Below are 22,268 nucleotides of genomic sequence, written 5' to 3' on the forward strand. Positions count from 1 at the left end.
CTGAAGGCTAGAACTCTGTAGCACCGAAATATCTCAAGATATTTATCTAACATTGGCTAAAGTCATTGAAGAAGAAAGTGATTGTGTTAGGAAATCTTTCAATGCCAATGAGACTAGGCTTTTCTGGATAAAAATGCCCATAAGCTTGACTATGGCATACATCACCCAAGAAAAATCTATGTCTGGTTTTAATGTTGGTATTTAGCCTTTGGCTAGGTTCAAATGCTGTAGGTAATTTCAGGCTTAAACCCGCACTTGTGTAAAGCTCTGAAAAATCTCAGAGCACTTAAGAGTTATATGAAAGACAGACCTGCAGTCATCTGGAATTCTAATTCCAAACCTGGTGCAACCAGGGTTCTTTATGAGGAACAATTTGCTCTTTTGTGCCTGCTATTCGGGATTGTGTGAATAACCTTATCCATAAGGCATTAATTTTAAACAATGGTTCTGGATATTCGGTATAACTTGTAAATATAATTCCTGACATTAATGTTAGCTTATTTCCCCCACTTCCAACATGATATTCTTGCTCTTGCCCTGAAAATTTAGTTATTTATTACTCTTTTTTTTTTGAATTACTACCTTAGAAAACCCTTTGCCCCAATTCTCATTTTGATAGACCAAGACCATCGTCCTGTTTTCTCTGTACTCAGAATTCTAGACATGAGTCAGTAAAGATGAAATAAAGTGTTCTGAAAATTAAGGGAGGCCAATTAAAACATTAAAAATGGAAAATAATCTTTCCTTTGATTCTTAAGAATACTTCTCTCCTCCCATTTCCCCATTTAAACAGACTTTCCTACTTCCCCAGCCACTTCACAGAGTGAGGTAAAATTCCTTGCCTTAGTGAAACTCAAGACTCTTATCTTGAGACACTGCTTCTCATACCAATTAGGTAAGTGTGGTCTGCTCTTTGCAGTTGGATTAGGATGTGGTGATGGAATTCTCCCAGCTTCTAATTAGTGTGCAATTCATAGTCATATCTGAAGCTGTGAAGTAAACCAATCAATTACCATGCCTAGCTCAAGCTGACTTCCCCTGCTTCCCCTCTCCCTCCCTCCCTCACTCCCTCCCACCCTCACTCCCTCCCAAGTGCCAAACACTATTGTAGGTGTTGAAGACCAAAAGTGAACAAAACAGACAAAAATCCTTACCATCATGTAATGTACACTATGGTGAGGCACAGATATACACAATTAAAATATATGTCTTGTCAGATGATGGTCCATATTGGGGATAAAAATAAAGCAGGCAGGGGAGATGAATGAAGGTAGACAAGGACTGCGATCTTAAATAGTATCATTAGGTAAGACTCTGGTAACAATCTGACATTTGAGCAAACCATGTGGTGTGGTTGTCTGGAGGAAGAATGTTCAAAGCTGGGGAAACAGTAAGTGCTGGTGTGTTTTAGAAAGAGCCGGAGGTGGTGAGACAAGTGGAAGGAGGGAAGAAACAATAGCAGACATGTTGAGAGAGGGCCAGATTATATAGAACCTTGAAGACTGTTTTTACTCTAAAGAAGATGTGAGCCCTTTGGAAACAATAGAGGAACTAATGCCCAGACTGTCTGGATTTGAATCCCACCTTTTCCACTTAACAGCTGTGTGACCTTGAGCACAATACTTAACCTTTCTGGCCTCAGTTGCCTCCTCTGTAAATGGGGATGATAATTGTAACTTTACAGGGTTGTGATGATAAAATGACTTACTGTAACTTAAGTACTTTGTACAGTGCCTGGTGGCTAATAAACCTTATATATGTGTTAACTGACTGGTTGGCCACTGGAAGGCTCATCTGCTGCTTAGAGAAATTACTATAGCAGGCTCAGGGCTGGGAGCAGGGATGGCATTGAGGGGATTATCTGTGTAATGCAGGCTAGACATAATAGTGGCTTGGAGCAGGGCAGAGCATTGGAGGTGGTGAGAAATGGTCTGATTATAGATCTATTTGGAGCGTAGAATCAACGAGATCAACTGTCGAACCAGATATGAAGTGTGAGAAGAAGAGGAGAGTCAAGGAGGACTCCAGGAATTTTGCTCTCAGCAAATTGTCATTTACCAAAATGGAGGAAGACTATGTGTGAAGCAAATTTTTTTTGAAATTCAGGAATTCCGATTTTAGGCATATAAGGTTTGATGTGTCCCTCGGTCATCTAAGTGGCATTGACTAGGCAGATGTTTTCTTTGTTATAGAGCAAAGCAGGCATCAGAGGGAGTCCAAACTAAAGGGAAAGTAGACCTCCCCAGAGAAAGGGATCACCAAATAAAGGAGAGAAGCCCGCAAGCAGTTAGCCATTGCAATTACAGTTTGAAGGAATAGAACCTAACGTTAAATAAAACTGAATGACCAGCGGCTGGAAATCTATTGCCTGTGCTTCACACAAAGGAATTTATAATGAATAAAAAAGTGAAATAGCCCAAATCGATTTCTTTAAGAGCCATCGCAAAATCCTAAATCTTCTTAAAGATTAGATGAGGTTAGATGAGCATCTCCCCAATCCTGCCTCTCTGAATCCCATGACTATCTTAACTACATTCTTCTACGTTCTGATTTATTATCATAAAAATAAAGCAGTTATTATTAAGCAGTAAGATAAGAACTGGTACTGTACACTTTGATATACAGCATATTAAATACAATTTTAAGGGATTGGTAACTGCACTGCTTTGTTTAATTGATTTAGATGTACTTTAGAAAACTTTTAAATGATATCTGACAAGGAAGGTTATAGTTGATTAAATTGCTGCTTATAACAATTTCGGTATAAAGTTGGGCATTGGTCCTTGATTAAGGCCATTGTTATATTTTAATTTTGCATATGTTAACTTCGTCTTTTTTATTTCAAGCACTTTGAAAACAGTGTCTACTTCTTATATTTATGTTTTCCATATTCAAGGCTTCTGATTTTGATGACTTATGATTGCTGATTGCTTGCAATTTTAAGAAGACTCAAACATTGGTCTATTATTTAAACTTCACAATCAACTCTTCTTATAAAGGCATCTCCTAATCAAAAATCTCATGGGATTGAGTTAATTTTGTTATTAGACATTTAATTCTTGGGTTTGCTTGACTTGTTGTATAAACTTGGTTTTTTTGCTTTTGTCTCTCTCATCACACTCTAAAATTAATTTCAGTCGTAACCCTCTTTTTACTCGCTTCCTGAACACTTAGAAAAAGAAGGGGTGGGAGCTTTCAGCTGGAAAGTTTTCACGCTTAATTTTACCTCAAAGCACTATCTTCTTGAAAGTTTTAGCAAAATACATTTAGCAATAGGTATATTTTACAGAGGGAATAAAGTTTCCATTTAAAAAAAAAATTTTTTTTAGTGTTTATTTCTGACACAGAGAGAGAGCATGAGTGGGGGAGGGGCAGAGAGAAAGGGAGACACAGAATCAGAAGCAGGCTCCAGGCTCGGAGCTGTCAGCACAGAGCCTGACGCGGGGCTCAAACTCACAAACCTTGAGATCATTACCTGAGCCGAAGTTGGTCGCTCAACTGACTGAGCCACCCAGGCACCCATAAGATTTCCATTTTTAAGCAATTAAGTTTTGTGCATAGACAATAGTTGAATTGATGAAAGTGGAAAAATATGAAAGTGGTGAGTTCTACAAATCAGTTCGTACACTCATAAATTAATTTTTACATATCTCTCCATAAAACAAACTTTCTTATTGATAGATCTAGAGCCTTGTTGCCCTGGAGTTTGGACTTTCATTTTATGATAAAAAAAATTTAGTGTTTGAGTTTAGGATATAGAAAGTTATATAGAAAACAATTTAACAGAGATCATATAGGGACAGTTGAAATAATGGATGTTTATGTAATTTTCTTGACAATATATTTAGATTTTTCTGTAAATAGCAGAGGGAATAATACAAATTTCACTTTTGAGTAAAAGGAACAAAGCAATTTGTATAAGTACCATATCTCATTTCCTAATATTCTTGGTCTTTTGCAATGAGAAGTTGTAGAAAATGTATGTAGTGTCAGCTACTGTCCTTTCAGGATGGAATGGAAGGTGATTGGCCACCTTAGAAGGTTTCAGTGAAATAATAGCCCATCTATTCCTGATTTCCGGGCCCTGTTATTTACATGAAACAATTAGCCTATAGAAATTAAGGTTGATGGAAATTTTTATAGTGTTTTAAACACTAGTCAGTACTTTGATATTCAGTTTGAATACTTGGTTATTAAAAATTACTTGTTCACATCCATTAGGATTGGTATTATAAAGAAAAAAAATAAATGTTCGCAGGGATGTGGAAAAACTGGAACCCTATGAATTGTTGGTGTGAACGTAAAATGGTGCTGCTGCTTTGGAAAATGGTGTGGTGAGCCATCAAAAAATTAAACACAGAATTACCATATGATCTAACAATTCTGCTTCTGGGTATATACGCCAAAAAATTGAAAGCAGGGACTCAGATATTTGTACACCCATGTTCACAGTGGCATCAATTACAGTAGCCAAAAGGTGGAGTCAACCCTGTATCCACTGATGGATGAAAGGATAAAGAAAATACAGTATATACATACAATGGGATATTATTCATCCTGAAAAAAGAAAGGAAATTCTGGCTCATTTAACAACGTGGATGAAACCTGAAGACATTATGCTAGGTGAAATAAGCCAGATAAAAGGACAAATATTGTATGATCCCACTTAAATGAGGTTCCTAGAGTGGTCAAACTGGTAGAGAGTAGAATGGTGGAATGGTGGTTGTCAGGGGCTGTGGAGAAAGGGACTTGGGGAGTTAGTATTCAATAGGCAGAGTTTAGTTGGAGAAGATGAAAAGAATTCTGAAGATGGAGAGTGGTGATGGTTGCCCAACAATGTGAATGTACTTAATGCCACAGAACTGTGCACTTACAAATGATTAAAATGGTAAATTTTATGTATATTTAACCACAATAAAAAACAGTTACTCGTAAAATAAAACCTACTCCCCTTGACATTCAAAACCCTTCCAACTTTATCTTCTTTCCTTCATGTCCCTGGGATGTGAAGATGTTTTCCTGCTGTTTTTCATAACCACCTCACCCTTCTCCTGCTCGTGTACACCTGGAATGCCCCTCATGTCACTTCCTCCTCCTACCTGCCCTTCCAGGTTCTCCTCAATGACATCTTCTCCATTAAGCTTTTCTCTCCAACTGGAGAGAATCTCTTCAGTAGGTAGCACTCTGTGTGTGTGAATACCTAACATCAAAACAGTCAGTTGGGTGAATATAATTGATCATCAACTATTCTCCCCACTATACTGTTTTTAAAAATATTTATTTTGTATCAGACATAAGTCTTCACTTCAAAACTGGTTGCTTCTATAACATTTAAATTGGTGCCTTATGTATCTTAATATTGTTAGCATTACCTGTTTTTTGCAAAGGGTCATACTTAAGTGTCATGATAAATTTATCATTCATATTTTTGTTTTTTACAAAAGGAGCATCAAGGAGGTGAGTCTTTGAATTAATAAACCTACATGGAGCCTTGAATCCTGCCCCAGCCTCTGGCTGTGACTCCTTAAGATCTTTGAATGCACTATTTAACTTCCCTCATCCTGAGATTTTTTTCTCTATGAAATCAGAATCTTCCTTATACTATGAGTATAAGCTATAGCATCATCAGACAGTGTTTAGGGTACTATTTAAGACATTAGAAAGTGACAGATATTTCCGTTGTGATCCTGGCATCATTTATAGCTGTTTAACTTTGTATAAGTCACTTAATTTTCTTAATTCTCAGTTTTCACACTTTCAAATGAGGACAGCAGCCACAATAAGCTTATAGACCTGTGTGACAAGTGGTAATTTGTAAACACAACATGATATTAAAAAGTAAAGGAAAGAAAGTTATAATCATTAAAGCATGGTTCCATCCACCTAGTACAGATAGTACTTGTGCCTTAAATAATAAAGGGATAAAACAGAGGCAGCAGAGTACTGTGAGTGGTGTGAATAGTGAGTGCTGGAAAGGTTAAAAAAATCATAAAGGTCAAATAAAATTATCTCATGAAATCCTCTCCTGATTGAGTTCTTTGGGAATGGCCTATGTCAGTTTCTAATCCCAATTTGATAACCCACCTGATAGGTTTTTTTAAAAATTTTTTTAATGTTTATTTATTTTTGAGAGAGACAGAGACAGAGTGTGAACAGGGGAGGGGCAGAGAGAGGGAGACACAGAATCCAAAACAGGCTCCAGGCTCTGAGCTGTCAGCACCCAGCCCGACGCGGGGTTCAAACTCACAAGCCATGATATCATGACCTGAGCCAAATTGGATGCTTAACCGACTGAGCCACCCAGGCGCCCCAACTCACCTGATATTTTTGTTCATCAGTAGATGTTTCTAGGATACCTCTTCCTCAATCAGATTGGGATTGCCTAGGAAAATAATCAATTGAAAATGTTTACTGGGCATTATCTGTGCTTGGAGCTTGGCTGCAGGGACTACGAAATGAGTAAGATATTGTCTTTACCCCATGAATCTTCTAAGACATTTGGGAGAGACCAACATATAAAGAGACATGCCATAATACATGTGAAAGCAGAGAGGAGAGTGATTATCTCCCTGGGGAGGGCAGGGAAGGCTTCACAGAAGAAGCATCATTTGTATTAGGTCATAAAGGATGAGTGGACTTTGCCTGACAGATGACAGTGACAAGTCTTCCCAAGCAGAGAAAATGGCTTAAACGATAGAGTTGAGAAAGGGAAGTGTGTGTGTGTGTGTGTGTGTGTATGAGCATGTACACGCACATGGATACATATGTACATTTGTTCCAAAGTGAACAATGAATAATTTAAGGATTATCTGCTGTCTTTGGTCTATATCACTACTTCTTTGTTCTTACTGTGGATAATTGAGACAACTCTAATGACATAGGAACATTTAGAATAAGTTTTTATGCTTGGCATTCGTATTTTAGATTTTCCCAGTCTTTCCCCGATGCTCATGTTCCAAGGGGCTCCTTGTAAGGAATTTTTTATTTGCTCTAGAATCCCCCAATTCCACCTCCCACAAAGATAGTCTGGTCAGGATACTTTAGGGCCACCAACAGAATAGCAAGTTGCCAAAATAAATGTTTTCCATCAAGATTTCACACTTGAACTTAATGAAATAGACATTTTCCAAACTGTTTCTTTAGAGCTAAGTTTTTCTTTAAGATTTGTAATGAAAATATTTCATGACCTGTTGACATATTCATATGGTGATTTTCAAAAAGCAGATTTCGTTTACAAAATGGACTTGGCAACAAGTAGGAATATCTGGGAAGTTGAACAAGGCTGTTGACAGGGAAAATTAGGGCTGAATCATAACTGACATTGTTTTGCAGCTGTGCCATTTTTTAAGACTGACCAATGGGACAGGGCCTTAAAGTAATAATGCTGAGATTGGCAGCTAATGACCATTCATAATGCAACTGCATGGGTAGAAGTCCACAAGTACAGAAAAACTCATTCATGTAACTGATTTTTCTTGGTAAATGCCAGGGGAGAAATTATTCCATTGAGAAGAAAGATAGTAAAGATGAAATTATGTAGCATTTTTTCAAATGAGCAGAATTAAAAATAAGAAAGATTTTTATATACTCTGTTCTATATTTTCTTTATCGTATCTGTGATACTTAGCTCTTTCACTGGTTGAACTAATTGACTGACAGATATCTAACTTAAATTTATAGTAACAATGCAGTTTTGACTGGAATATATTTTGTGTTCAAACCAGTAATTGAAGATTAACAAGGCATGTTCAAATTCAAATGATACAAGGCAGCATCTGAAATAATTCTAAAAATTAATCACTTTTAACTATTCTTTTAGAGTTTTGGAATTTTTATTAGATCTATTCTCATGTTTCTAAGTTTCTCCTAATATCAGTAGGCTAAAGGATGTAAGAATGATGTAAATTTTGTCACTTAAGGTTCCCTAGTGACAAATCCATAGCTAAAAATCTAACCAAATTCTTTAGATGCTATAAAGTTTGCAATCAGTCCTGAAAATAGTATCACAAGACCTTGTGAAGAGTGTGGATTTGAACTTTGGTCTTGGGAGACAAAGAAATTACTTTTCAGTGAGGAAGAGATCACAGAGGACTTCTTGGGGAAGGTGGTATTTGAATCAAGTTTTAAATAGGGAGCATGGGACTGGTGATGATGGGGTTCACTAGGGAGAGAAATATGGGAAGGTAATTGTGCAATGGGACAACTCCAAGAGGAAAGAGAAAGACATGTAATTTTTAGTTGTGTAGGGTATTTGGACAGGTAAGAAGGTCCTAGGTGGAATCCAGGTTTGGAAGTTGATGTAGTATTTTATTTTGACATTTGGAAACATTAAGAGGGTAGTTTTCATTGGATAACACAGCCAGAGTAGATTTCAGAAGTTAGAAACCGAGGCCAGGAAACCTATGTAATAGTTAGCATTTTTGATTGCTTAGTAAATATCACTCACTGTAAAACAAAATTTGGATGCGTTTTTAAAATCCTTTAAAGAATTTATTTAGATTTTACAGATGAAGAAATTAAGGCCTATGGTCACTCAGTTGGTAGGTGACAGGCTGAGACCAGCCAGGTTTATGTGACTTCATCACTATTCTCTTGACCATGAAATATCCTACCAATATGTGAGCTTCTTAGTTATGTGCTTGGTATTACAGTTCTCTGCTTGCTTACATCTTTCTTCCCCCATACACCCTTCACCTATGCATTTATTGCCCACCTGATTTTTTTCCAGTTTTACTGAGATATACTGACAAATAGCATAGTGTAAGTTTAAGAGGTACTATATGGTGATTTGATACAGCTATATGTTGTAAAATGTTACCATGATAAGGTTAGTTAACATTCCCATCATCTCACATAATTACTTTTGTGTGTGTGTGTGTGTGTGTGTGTGTGTGTGTGTGTGTGTGTGCTGAGAACATTTAAGATCCACTCTCTTAACAAATTTCAAGTATATAGTACAGTATTGTTAACTGGAGTCACACTGCTGTATAGTATAGCCCCAGAATTTATTGATCTTATAACTGTAAATTTGTACTCTTTGACCAAAATCTCCCCATTTACTCCACCACCCAGCCTCTGACAACCACCATTCTACTGTGTTTTTATAGTTCATCTTTTTTAGGTTCCACATGAAGGAGATATCATACAGTGTTTGTCTTTCTCTGTCTGACTTATTTTACTCAGCATAATGCCATCTAGGTCCATCCATGTTGTCACTAATGGCAGAACTTTTTTCTTTTTATGGCTGAATAATACTCCATTGTCTATACATATACCACATTTTCTTTATCCATTCATCCTTGATGGACATTTAGGTTGTTTCATGTCTTGGCTATTTTGAATGATGCTGTAGTGAACATGAGAATGTTTTCTTCAGGAAAGTGAATTAGTTTCCTTCAGGTATATACCCAGAAGTGGGATTGATAGATCATTTGGTAGTTCTATTTTTAATTGTTTGAGTAACTTCCATGTTGTTTTCCATACTAGTTGTACCAATTTAAATTCCCACCAACTATGTACAAAGATTCCCTTTTCCTCCATATCCTTGCCAACACTTTTTTTTCAGTTTCTATATCATTTATTTCTTCTCTAATCTTTATTATTTCTTTCCTTCTGCTGGCTTCAGGTTTTGTTATTCTTTTTCTAGCTCCTTTAGGTGTAAGGTTGTTTTTTTTTCTCTTTTTTTCTTTCTTTTTTTTTTTTTCTGTTTCTTAAGGTAAGCCTGTATTGCTGTATACTTCCCTCTTAGGACCACTTTTGCTGCATCCCAAAGTTTTGGACCATTGTATTTTTATTTTCACTTGTTTCCATGTATTTTTTAATTTCTTCTCTGATTTCCTGGTTGACTCATTCATTGTTTAATAGCATGTTGTTTAAACTCCATGAATTTGTGGTCTTTCCAATTGTTTTTAAAGTTTATTTATTTATTTTGAAAGAGAGTGAGAGAGCAAGGGAGGGACAGAGACAGAGGGGGAGAGAGAGAATCCCAAGCAGGTTGTGCATTGTCAGTATAGAGCCCAATGCAGGGCTCTAACACAACTGTGAGATCATGACCTGAGCCAAAATCAAGAGTTGGATACTTAACTGACTGAGCTACCCAGGTGTCCCAGTCTTTACAATTTTTTTTCTTGTGGTTGACTTCTAGTTTCATAGTGTTTTGGTCAGTAAAGAAGTGTGGTATGATTTCACTCTTTTTCATTGTTAAGACCTGATTTGTGACTTAACATGTGATCTATTCTGATCTTCTCGATCTCATGTGCACTTGAAAAGAATGTGTATTCTGCTGTTGTAGGATAGAAATGTTCTGAATATATCTGTTAAGTCCATCTGGTCCAGTGTGTCATTCAAAGCCATTGTTTCCTTGTTGATTTTCTATTGAGATGATCTGTACATTGATATAAGTGGGGTGTTAAAGTCCCCTACTATCATTGTATTATTATCAGTTAGTTCCTTTATGTTTGTTATTAATTGTTTTATGTATTTGGGTGTTTCATGTTGGGTGCATAAATATTTACAAACCTCTTATCTCTTGGTGTTTTAGAAATAGCCACTCTAATGGCTGTGAGATGATATCCTATGGTGGTTTTGGTTTACATTTCCTGATGATTAGTAACGTTGAGCACCTTTTCATATATCTGTTGGCCATTTGTATGTCTTATTTCTAAAAATGTCTATTCAAATCCTTTGCCTATTTTTTAGCTTTTTATTTAAATTTATTTCCTATTGAATTGTATGAACTTCTTGTATATTTTGGATATTAACCCTTTATCAGATATGTGGTTTGCAAATATTTTCTTCCATAAACTGCTTTTTCACTTTATTTATTATTTCTTTTGCTATGCAGACGATTTTTAGTTTGATGCAGTTCCACCATTAATTTTTTATTTTTTGCTTGTGTTGCTTGTACTTTTGGTGTCCTATCAAAAAAAATTGTTGGAAAGACCAATGTCAAAAAAGCTTTTCCCCTATATTTTTTTTTTGAGGAGTTTTATAGTCTCAGGTATTATGTTTGATTGATTTAATCCATTGTGAGTTAATTTTTGTGAGTGGTGTAAGTTAGGGGTCCAATGTCATTTTTTATTTTGCATGTGAATATACAGCGTTCCCATTTATTGAATGGACTGTCTTTCCCCAGAGAATATTCTTGGCTCCCTTATCAAATAGTGTATGAGACTATATGTGATGGAATATTTCTGGATTCTTGATTCTTTTCCATTGGTCTACGTGTTTTTATCAAATTATTTTAATTACTATAGTCTTGTAATATAGTTTGGAATCAGGATATGTGATGCCTCCAGGTTTGTTTGTCTATCCCAGATTGCTTTGGCTCTTTGGGGTCTTTTGTAGTTTTATACAAATTTTAGAATTTTTTTTTCTATTTCGGTAAAAAATGCTATTAGGGTTGTGTCAGGAATTTCAATGAGTCTGTATAGGTGGACTGGGTAGCATGCACATTTTAACAATATTAACTCTTGTGATCCCTGAATATTTGTTATTTATCCATTTATTTGTGTCTTTTTCAATTTGTGTCATCAGTGTCCTATAGTTTTCAGTGTACACATCTTTCACTTCTTTGGTTAAATTCATTCCTAGATATTTTATTGTTTTTATGCTATTGTAAATGGGATTGTTTTCATCAAAAATTTTCTTAAAGTACAGTTGACACACAACGTTACGTTAGTTTCAGCCAAAATTGGGATGAATGGGCATCCTTGTCTTTTTCCTGATCGTAGAGGAAAAGCTTTTAGCCTTTCACCATTGAGTGTGTTAGCTATGGGTTGTCGTACATAACCTTTACTATGCTGAGGCATATTTCTTGTATACCAAATTTGTTGAGAGTTTAATCGTAGTGAATTTTGTCAAAGCTTTTTCTTCATCTATTGAGATGATCATATAATTGTTATTCTTCATTACATTAATGTGCTGTATCACATTTATTGATTTGTGTATGGTGAATCATTCTTGCATGCCAGGGGTAAATGCCACTTGATTATGCTGATGACCCTTTTAATGTGATGTTAAATTGGGTTTGCTAGCATTTTGTTGAGAATTTTTATATCTGTAGTCACCAGGAATATTGGTCTGTGTATTTCTTTTCTCATAATGCTTTTATCTAGCTTTGGTATCAGGGTGATGCTGGCCTTGTAAAATGAGTTTGGAAATACTCTGTCCTCTTAAGTTTTTTTGGATGAGCGTGGGAGAGATTGACATTAATTCTTCTTGAAAAGTTTTAATGAATATATCCACCTGTGTATCAGGTATACTATCAATATATACTACATTTCCATCATCAAAAAATGCTCCCTTGTCCACCTAGTCAGTTATCTATCCCTACCCTAAGCAAATCCCAATGTGCTTTATCACTCTATACTAGATTTGTCTTTCCTAGAGTTTGATATAAATGAAATAATGTGATACATACCCTTTTGGGTCTGGCTTCTTTGGTACAGCATAACATTTTTGAACACTGTGTGTATCAGTATTGCTATATAGCCTTCCAGTGTAGGCGTATATCACGATTTGTTGATCCATTCACCTGTTGACAGATATTGGTATTGTTTCTGGTTGTGGCTATTATGAGTAACACTGATATAAACTTATGTGTACAATATTTTGGTAGTTATATATTTCTCTTGGGTAAATACTTAGAAATACAATTGCTGGGTCTTATGATAACTGTATATTTAACTTTATAAGAAACTTCCAGACTATTTTTTCTCAAAGTTATTGTCATTTTAACTTACTATCACAAATGTATAAACGTTTGGTTGCACCACATCCTTAGTAACACTCTGTATTTTTTTTTCAAATTTTAGTCTATCTAATTGGCATGTTGTGGTATATCACTGTAATTTTAGTTGGCATTTTCCACATTAATGATATCGAGTATCTTTTCACATGAGTATTTGCCATTCACATGTCTTTGTTGTCTTTTACAGACTTTGTAAATTTAGTTTTTGCCTTCCTATTACTTAGTTGTAAGGATTCTTTACATATTTTGGATACAATCCTTCATCAAGTATATTTTTATAGTTTATTATTATTTTTTAAGGTTACTGCATTTTTTGTATACTGAGAAATCTCTACATATTTCCAAGGTGGTGAAGAATTTTTCTTATTCTTTTTCCAGAAGTTTTACAGTTTTACCTTTTAGATTTAGGTCTGTGACCCATTTTCAATTAATTTTTGTATGTGATATAAGGTAGAGACTGAGGTTTATTTTATTCTCCAGATTAATACCCAATTTTTATAGCAACATTTATTGTAAAGATTTTTCAGTTTCCCATTGAATTATATTAGTACCTTTGTCAAAAATTGTATGAGTCATTTATGAAATTTGTTTTGTTCTGTTTGTTTATAATACTACACTGACTTGATCAATATTATCTTATAGTAAGTCTTGAAATGAGGTAGTGTAAGTCCTTCAACTTTGCTCTTCCCTTTATAAGGTTATTTTGACTATTCTAAGTTCTTTGCAATTTTATATGAGGTTTAGAATCATTTTATCAGTGTATGCAAAATCTTGCTAAGATTATAATTTCAATTGTGTTAAATTTATTGATCAATTTAGAGGGAAAGGAAATCTTAATACTTCTGGGTTTTTCAATTCATGAACACAATATGTCTGTCTTTTAATTTAGATATTCTTTAATTTATTCACAGTATTATTTTGTAGTTTTCAGTGTAGACAACTTGGATATATTCTGGTAAATTTATTCTTGATTATTTATATTTTAAAATATTATTTTAAGTGATATTATGTTTTAAATAGAATTTTCCAGATGTTGCTAGAGGCAAGTAATTGATTTGTGTATGTTGATCTTATAACATGCAGTCTTGCTAAATTAACTTATTAAATCTAATAGTTTATTTTGATAGATTTTTTTAGTGTTATTTGTATAGACAATAATGTTTTCTGCAAACAGTGTTTAACAACTTTTTTTTTAATCTATGAGCTTTTTACTTGTGTATCTTGCCCTGTTGCATTGGTTAGAATCTTCAGAGTATAATGTGGAATGATAGTGGGAAAGATATTCTTGCTTTGGGGACTGTAGATACTCTTCCTTTGTCCTTAGGTAAAAGCAGTATTTCATCAAGTATGGCATAAGTTGTTGGTTTCTTTGTAGATTTACAAGGATAGAAGTTTCCAACTATTTCTAGTGTGCTGAAATATTTCTCATAAATAGGCATTGAATTTGGTGACATTTTTTTCTCTGTAACTGTTAAGAACGTTATTTTTAATTCTGATAATATGACAAATTATCTTAATTTTTAATTACTTTTACTGATTCTTTTTTTGGAATTCCTGAGATAAATCTCATTTTATCATGCTAGATTGTTCTTTTTATATGTAGTTGAATTCTGTTTACTCATTTTTTTCAGGGAATTTTTACAGTGATGTTCATGAGAAATATTTGTACATTTCATTTTTTTGTAATAATCCTTTTCAGGTTTTGGTATGAGGGTTTTCCTACTCTTATAATACGAGTTAGAATGCATCCCCCTCCGTCTCTATGTTCTGGAAGAGTTTATATAAAATCCAAATACTTTATCAAATTCATTAGTGAAATAAGTGGACCTGGATTTTGGGTTGAACTCTTTGATTATGAGTTCAATTTCTTGAGTAGACAGAGCTCTTGATATTTTTTCAATGTTTATTCTAGAGAGAAAGAGAGCACAAGCAGGGGAGGGGCAGAGAGGGAGGGAGACATAGAATCTAAAGCAGGCTTTGGGCTCTGAGCTGTCAGCGCAGAGCCTGACACAGAGTTTGAACCCATGAACTGTGAGATAGTGACCTGAGCTGAAGTCAGCTGCTTAACTCTCTGAGCCACCTGGGCTCCTGGTATTTTTAAAAGTATTTTGTATTTTCTGTCTGTCTTTCTTGGTTAATCTTGCTACGGATCATTAATTTTATTAATATTTTCAAGTAATCCAACTTGGGTTTTGTTAAATTTCTCCATTGTCTTCCATTTCATTAAATTCTCCTTATTATTTCTTTCTTTCTTATTTTGATCATATTTTGATCTTTAAATTTACTTCCTAGCTTTTTAAAGTGGAATTTTAAAAATGAACATGGAGATAATTGATTTTTAAACTTTCTTTTTTAGTTTAAATATTTAAATCAGTATTTTTTCTATACACTGTGTTAGCTATGTCTCATAAATGTTGATATTTCCATTTTCATTAAGTTTGAAATAATTTCATACGTCCCTTGTGAATTCTGCTTTGACCCATGGTAGAAAGTGTGGTTATTTTATTTCCGAACATTTGAACATTTTCTAACTACCTTATTTTTATGATTTCCAATTTAATTTTTTTGTGATCAGAGATAGTATTAAGACTAATTGTAGGACTCAACATGTGGTCTATCCTGGTATACTTTCTGGGGCAAACCTCCTATAGTCTTTCTCTGCTGATACACAGTCTAGGTCTTTGCCAAGAAATCAACAGGGGCCTATGCGCCCCCCCCCCCCCACCAGCCTGTTTGCCTCCCCCCCCCAAAAATTCTGGATACTTTCTTTGTGCCTCTCTTTTTCTGTTGTTCTGCCCTGCAGATTCCAGCCAATTCACCTACTTTGAGCTCTGATCCATGCCTTCTAATCTCTGCAGGACCACAGTGCTCAGATGGTCCTCCAACTCACTGAACTGTATATTAGGGAATTGAGAAATGCCCCTATATAAAAGTCAAGTCAATTCTGGGTCTCACTTTGTGAGCTTGCCTTATCTCAGGGATCACAGCTTTAGGCTGTCTGTTGATTAATGTCTGAAATAGTTGCTGATATATATATTTTTGGTTTTATTTAAAGTCGGAGGAGTAGTTAATTTATTTTATAATGCTTGGAAGTAGAAGTCCATTCCATGAGTTTTTGCATGTTCACAACAATTGTGTGCATGTGTGTGTGTTCTTTATATCTGAAAGTCAGTTTTGTTGGATATGAAATCCTGAGTTCACATTTTCTGTCCTTGCTTATTTAAACATGTTACTCCATTTTCTTCTGGCATAATCTGTTGCTTTTGAACAAGTGTGACGATAATCTAATTTTCTTTCCCATATAAGTTACTGGCTGTTTTTCCTTCAATGCTAAATAGATTTTTTTAAACATGAAGTCCAATAATCTCACTAGAATATGTCTTGGTCATTCTGAAGATTACTATTGTCCAATATAGGATATGTTCTTTTAATAGGAAGCTTCCATATTTGTGGAATATATATATATATATATACACACACACACACATACACATATATGTATATATATCTATATGTATATATATACATATATATACACATATATATATACACATATATATATACACATATATATACATGTATATATATACATATATATACATATATACACACACACACATACATACACACACACACACACTGTGTTGTATATTTTTTTTTCATTTCTCTGGTTTTCTTCAGAGACTCATCTACATTTTGGATTTTCTTTGTCTATCTTCAATATTTGATACCTTCTCTTGAATCCTTTTTCCTTCTTTCTTCCTTTTTTTTACATTTTTTAAGTTTTCTCTTTTTACCTTCCATTTCTATTAAGATGTTAGCTCTTGTCATCGTATGTTGTTTTCCTTCTAATTTAGTTTTACAACTGATATAATTTTTCTTATTTCTAATTCTTTTCTGATGTAATTATATCATTTCTGAGTTTTTTAATTCTCATTTATTTTATCCTTTATTTATTGTACTATTTTCTTAATATGCTTTAGCCTAGTTAAACACATAGCCTAGTTAGATAAATAGAATGTTACGGTTTTAAACTGTTTTGTGGAGATGTCTTTTAAGCATATTTTCTTTCTCTGTACTAGTCATTCACTTTCTTTGTCTTTTTTTTGCTTTCAATAACTTTCCATGGGGGTTGACCTCAGTAATTTTATGTTACTCATTTTTATGTGGAAGTTGTGTCCCTGAACTTTTAGGCGGAGCATCAGGTTAGTTTTTCTAACTTCAAGAGTTCTTTTTATGTGCTCTTAAAAAATATGGCAAAAGTACAAATGAAAGACTAGTTTTTAAATGAGACATCTTTACTAGTAAAACTGATTTGGGAGTTATTTACATGGAGGCAATAGCTGGAATATTTGGGGTGGATGAGCTTTCCAAAGGAACAAATGAAGAAAAAGGACAAAGGTCCAAAAACAGGAAATACTGAAAATTCATACTTCCTGGCAAAAGATGAAAAAAAAAAAAAACTTTAGAAAGAGGGTAGTTCTAGATTTAAGAGGAGGAATGGAATGGTGTCTTGAAGTTAAGAGAAAACTGTGACTAAAAAGAGATGGCAACAGGGTTTAAAATGACATAAAGCAAGTTAGTAAAATTAGGGCTCAGTAAAATCACTGATATAGTTGATTAGAGGAGGTGAGGGTAGCAAGTATGAAAACCTTATTTGACAAGTGTAGTGGTGGAGAGAACAAGGGAAGAGTTAATGTGAACGGTAGAGTTGAATAAAATCTTTTTGTCCAAGGTAGTTGCAATCTGATTATGTGTGAAAGCCAAGAGAAAAAAAATATAATCTGTGAAGAGAGAAAAATCGAAGATACTAAAGAGAGACGATAAATGAGAAACAAAGGAAATATGAGGAAATTCAGGGATTTTCTTCTTCTGAAATATGAGGAAAAGTAGAAAAATACATAAAAAATAGACTTGCAGTTCAGAAGACCAGTAAACATATATTGAAAGAAGATTCATCTAAAAAATATAGCAACTTGCTTTCTGAAATTTCCTGACTCTATTGCCCTCCTCCATTTTCTCCTGTAACCTTCTCTTTTCTTCATCTTTGTTTTCCCTTTCCTGAGCAATTCATATTCCACTCCAAGCAGTTTCTTTTCAGCGTGAGCCACTGTCTTGGTAGTCCTGGCTGCTTAGTTTTGAATGTCCACAGGGGTCAGCCTGCCTTACTCCCTTAAGACCTTACCATGAGCCCCTTGTATGCACCTATTATTCGATTGGCCAAACCCTTCTCAGTTTCAGCTTCTGTTCTGAAATCAGCCTGCCTTATTATATATATTAAATACCTGTTGGGTATTTCAGGAGTCTTTGCTTCTCTGGTGTTTCAAATATCCCATTGTTTCTCTATGCTGTCTCCCACACAAACATTGATACCATGCCAATTTGTTTATTTGTTTTTTGTTTTTTATTGGTGGTGGCTTATCCTCATCTGATCAAGTTGGAGACTCATGGGGATACATTGTGACTACTTTTGATGTACATGTTGTCTATGTGATTTTTTTCCCCTTCCCTCTTCCCTCTTCTCTTCCCTCTCTCCCTCCCTTTCTTCCATCTAGATACATTATCTTTTTAAGACCACTATGGTTTCTACCATCTTTCTAGAGTTCCTACAGAGAACCGGTTTTTAAAAATATATTCTAGGGGCGCCTGGGTGGCTCGGTCGGTTAAGCATCCGACTATCGGCTCAGGTCACGATCTCACAGTCTGTGAGTTCCAGCCCCGGGTCGGGCTCTGGGCTGATGGCTCAGAGCCTGGAGCCTGCTTCCGATTCTGTGTCTCCCTCTCTCTCTGCCCCTCCCCCATTCATGCTCTGTCTCTCTCTGTCTCAAAAATAAATAAAAACGTTAAAAAAAAATAAAAATATATTCTAAAGGAAATCAAATACAGAGAAATGAATCAAATGTAGACAATGTTTCTTGAAAAGTTTGAAAAACACTTGTCCTCGATAGCACAATCTCGTCAAGATATCTGCTGCTTGAGCCACTTCTCAGGGCTCTTGTTCTGGTCCAGCATAGGTCCTGGGAAGGAGAATTACCCTGAACTAAGGACAGAGGGTGGAGTTCTAAGAGATTCAGAGATAACGAAGACAATTACTTTAGGTAGGAGTAAATGAATGTGCTATATTCAAGTAAGAGGGAATACTTGAGAATCTACCTGATCAGAAGAAAAACAAAGAAGAACCAGCTGGCCCTTAGTTCTTATGGTGATGGGAAAGGCTATACATCCTTACTCTGGGTCAGAGGAGGGGGTTTCTTGTCTCACATTCATGTTCTTCCTGGTAAGAAGGTTGATTCTATGTATGAATTAGATAATGATGACAGGTCAGAGGCACATAAGTGATTGCTATTTCATTGAGTGCCTTTTGGGAAAGGTGTTACTTAATATTATATATATATATATAATATATATATGATATATGAATATTTTAATATATATATATATTAGATATATGAAGAAACTCCTTGAAAGGATGCCATTCTAAATCATTATGAATGCAATCTGCTACTTTCTAGTTTAGGTTGATTTTTTCACATATTCAGATTTCTTGTAGTGTTTGTATATGTCCTTTATTTGATACCCAAGTCTTGAAATTCACTTATTTCTGAAAATATTATTTACCGTGTGCCTGAGATAAAGCCATGGTATATCATGGTCTTTTTCCTACATATCATATACAAATGTGGCAGATCATAAATGTTTCAAAAAAGTATTTAAGGTAGAGAGGAAATATTGGTTCAGTTAGTTAGTGGTCACTTATGCATGAAGAAACAGAATGATTAATGGAAGAGTTAGAAGTGAGCAACATTTTCGGTGATTAATATGATTTTGACAAGCAGGATATGGAAGTGGGGAATGGAGAAAGAACAGAGCAAACCATCCAGCAGGAGGGGCTGGCTTGAACAAAGTTATCAGGGTACCAAAGATACCTTGCTCAGGCAACATCAAAAGGACCAGTTTGGCTAGAATATGTGACACGTAAGGAAGTTGTGAGCATTAGTCTAAAAAGCTTATACATATTATCAAGGAGGGTAATGGCAGGTAGAGGGATCTGTACTTAATTTTGTAGATTAAAAAGCTCTTCCAGAAGTTTTCAAATAATAGACTTATGTGATCAGAGCTAAAAGATAACTCTTGGTGCAGGATGGGTCAAAGAGGATAGAGTACAGAACTATGGAGATCACAGTTATGACACTTTTCAACTTGATTATGACAATGCTGATTGGTTTTGTTTAAGTTTGAACTGATGCCCTTGACTATTAGCCTTCTCTTCTCCCTGTGCATATGTACACATGTCACTTTTATGTCTGTTGTCTGAAAAGCAGACTGTGTATTAAAAAATGGTTTCTCTGTATTTCTGGGCTATATCTTAATAAGCAGAGATTCCACACTTGATCTTAGCCAAAAGGCCGAGAAGCGATTATATAAGCAGAGATTCCAAATATTTCCAGGATAAAGAGATCTTTAATGATATGTAACAAATTAGATTGTGGAAGGTCAGGAAAACACTTTTTTTTCATTGAAAATTAAAGACATCTGGGTTTTTCATTGTAAATATTTTACCTGCTTAGGACTAGGCTGCCTGATAATTTTAGGGACAATTTGCAGTAAAACATATGACTTTGAAAGCTCATTACATGCTATATATTTTTTCAAAATTACAGTTGGATACCTGTAACTATGTTCTTTCAAGAGATGATAATCTTTTCTGAGGATTTTTGTGATATCAAGAACATGAATGTATTTTAAGAAATACTCTAAGCAAATAGAGGTCAACTTTTTTCTCTGTTCTCTCAGGCCAGCACTATGAATTTCTGAAAAATAGATACAAAATAACCTCAAGTTCTTATGGCAAATAGGCATTACAGGATTACACTCCCTGCTTGATCAATAGCTTCATGGTGTGCGGATGCATATTTCAGGCTTACCAGCCTAAAGTATTTGTCATCATAGGTTTATAGTAGCATTTGAGTGCCTACTATAGAAAGAGCAATGAATGTGAACTGGGCAACTTTTTTGAAGTGACATTTAGATACTTCAACCTATATTCCATGGAATCATATTTAAGAATTTAAGAGCTAGAAGAAGCATTAGATATCTTTTAGGCCAGGGTTCTGAATATGTGCCCTGTGGAACACTAGCCCCACAGGTGGTCTGTAAATAAGAATTTTTGAGGGCTGTGCACTGTACTCCTTGCTTGGGAGATACACACGCTTATGAGTATATTGAAGGCTCTGGAGTTTCCTAGTTTGAAGCCAGTTTGATTTTTCATAACCCAAGGTTTCTCAAACTTATTTTATCATGTGTTTGTACGTGTCTGTCCATGTATATACACATTCAATAAATTAACATCCTGTGGAACCCATGCTATTTAAAAGATGCTTTAGGAAGCTAATTGTTCAATCCCTTCCTTCTCTGGGAAACTGAGACCTAGGGAGTTTTACTCACTATGGAGCATATTTTCCAACTCCTGTGTTGCCACTTTTCTTTTCAATGGTCTCATTGATCCACATGTAATATGCCATTAGCATTGTTGTAATTATCCCTTTATTTTTTCCCTAGTTACTATAAACTTTTCTCCTACTGATAGACTTTTCACACAAATAGATGAAGTTGGAGACAAGCAACTGCTAATTACGAAGGCTTTGCGACTTGATTCTATAGTGCTTCGCGCTAAAGGAACTGGAGTCTCCCTCAGATTCCACATGTGTTGCTTGTACCCTGCATGTGCCTGTAGTCTAGGTATTGTAGTCAGGGTATTGGATTGCCCCTTTAATATTGGATTGCTGAAATGTGACTATTCACACTTTGAGTATTCCATTTGTGAATCACCGTTGCTTTCTTTATCCTCCTGTGCCTTTTGTCATTTTAACATTTACCCAATGCTTCAAACTAAGAGTAAACAAGAGCAAAGTAAGGCAAATTAGTGAAGGGTGATTTCATCTTAACTGGATGTGTTCGGGCTTACTCAGCACCTATGTCCCTAAGAACTTTTATTGTGGGAAAAGGGGTCAAGGTTATGTGTTAAAACAGATAAATAAAAAAAAAAAATCCTGTAGAAATAATTCCAATTTCAATGGAAAGAGTGAAAAGAGAAAAGTAAACTGAGTCAGAAACTCAGTTCTAGGCTCTACCCTTTATTAGGTGTGTGAATTTGTTCAAGACACTTAACTTCTCTGACTCGGTTACCTCACCTGTAAAACAAATGAATTAGACCAAGTGCCCTCTGGCTTCCTTTTTAGATCTACGAGTCTATGATCCTTGAGTGTTAATTGTCCATGGTCTGATTGCTAAGGATAATCAAGATTTGGCTATACTGTTCAGACTGAGAACATCTCGATGGAATGGTTTAGGAAGAGAAGGAAAAGCAGAATCTCTGTTCATGTTTTCACTGCCTTCCAAGCTACGCACTTTGTTTCACATAATGTTGCAAAATAAAAATCACCTTATCGTTTGCGATAGTGTACTTTTGAGCCTTTCATTTTATAAGGTGCAGTCTTCTTAATTTTTTGGAGAATTC

At 35.1% G+C, this 22,268-nt stretch overlaps 1 protein-coding gene, 1 long non-coding RNA gene and 1 pseudogene across 11 annotated transcripts in view; 1 reads left to right on the forward strand and 2 right to left on the reverse strand.

Annotated features, from left to right (window-relative positions):
• LOC132663463 (uncharacterized) overlaps positions 1 to 6,581 on the reverse strand; it is an 80,449-nt gene extending 73,868 nt beyond the window's left edge. For 5 of the 6 annotated variants that reach the window (XR_009603058.2, XR_009603057.2, XR_009603059.3 and 2 more), the window contains exons 1-2: positions 6,478 to 6,581; positions 6,319 to 6,382 (exon numbers count right to left, since the gene is read on the reverse strand). This is a non-coding gene — a long non-coding RNA (uncharacterized LOC132663463). Of the gene's footprint in view, positions 1 to 5,099; positions 5,201 to 6,318; positions 6,383 to 6,477 lie in introns of all 6 variants that reach the window. The other variant, XR_009603060.2, reaches the window with a different exon arrangement.
• ADAMTSL1 (ADAMTS like 1) overlaps positions 1 to 22,268 on the forward strand; it is an 881,240-nt gene that overhangs the window by 156,568 nt on the left and 702,404 nt on the right. The gene's annotated exons all lie outside the window — the stretch shown is intronic.
• On the reverse strand, positions 20,072 to 20,169 carry LOC132663982 (U2 spliceosomal RNA; annotated as a pseudogene).

Source organism: Panthera onca, chromosome D4 (genome assembly GCF_046562875.1).
Source record: "Panthera onca isolate mPanOnc1 chromosome D4, mPanOnc1 haplotype 2, whole genome shotgun sequence".
Lineage (NCBI taxonomy): Eukaryota > Metazoa > Chordata > Mammalia > Carnivora > Felidae > Panthera > Panthera onca.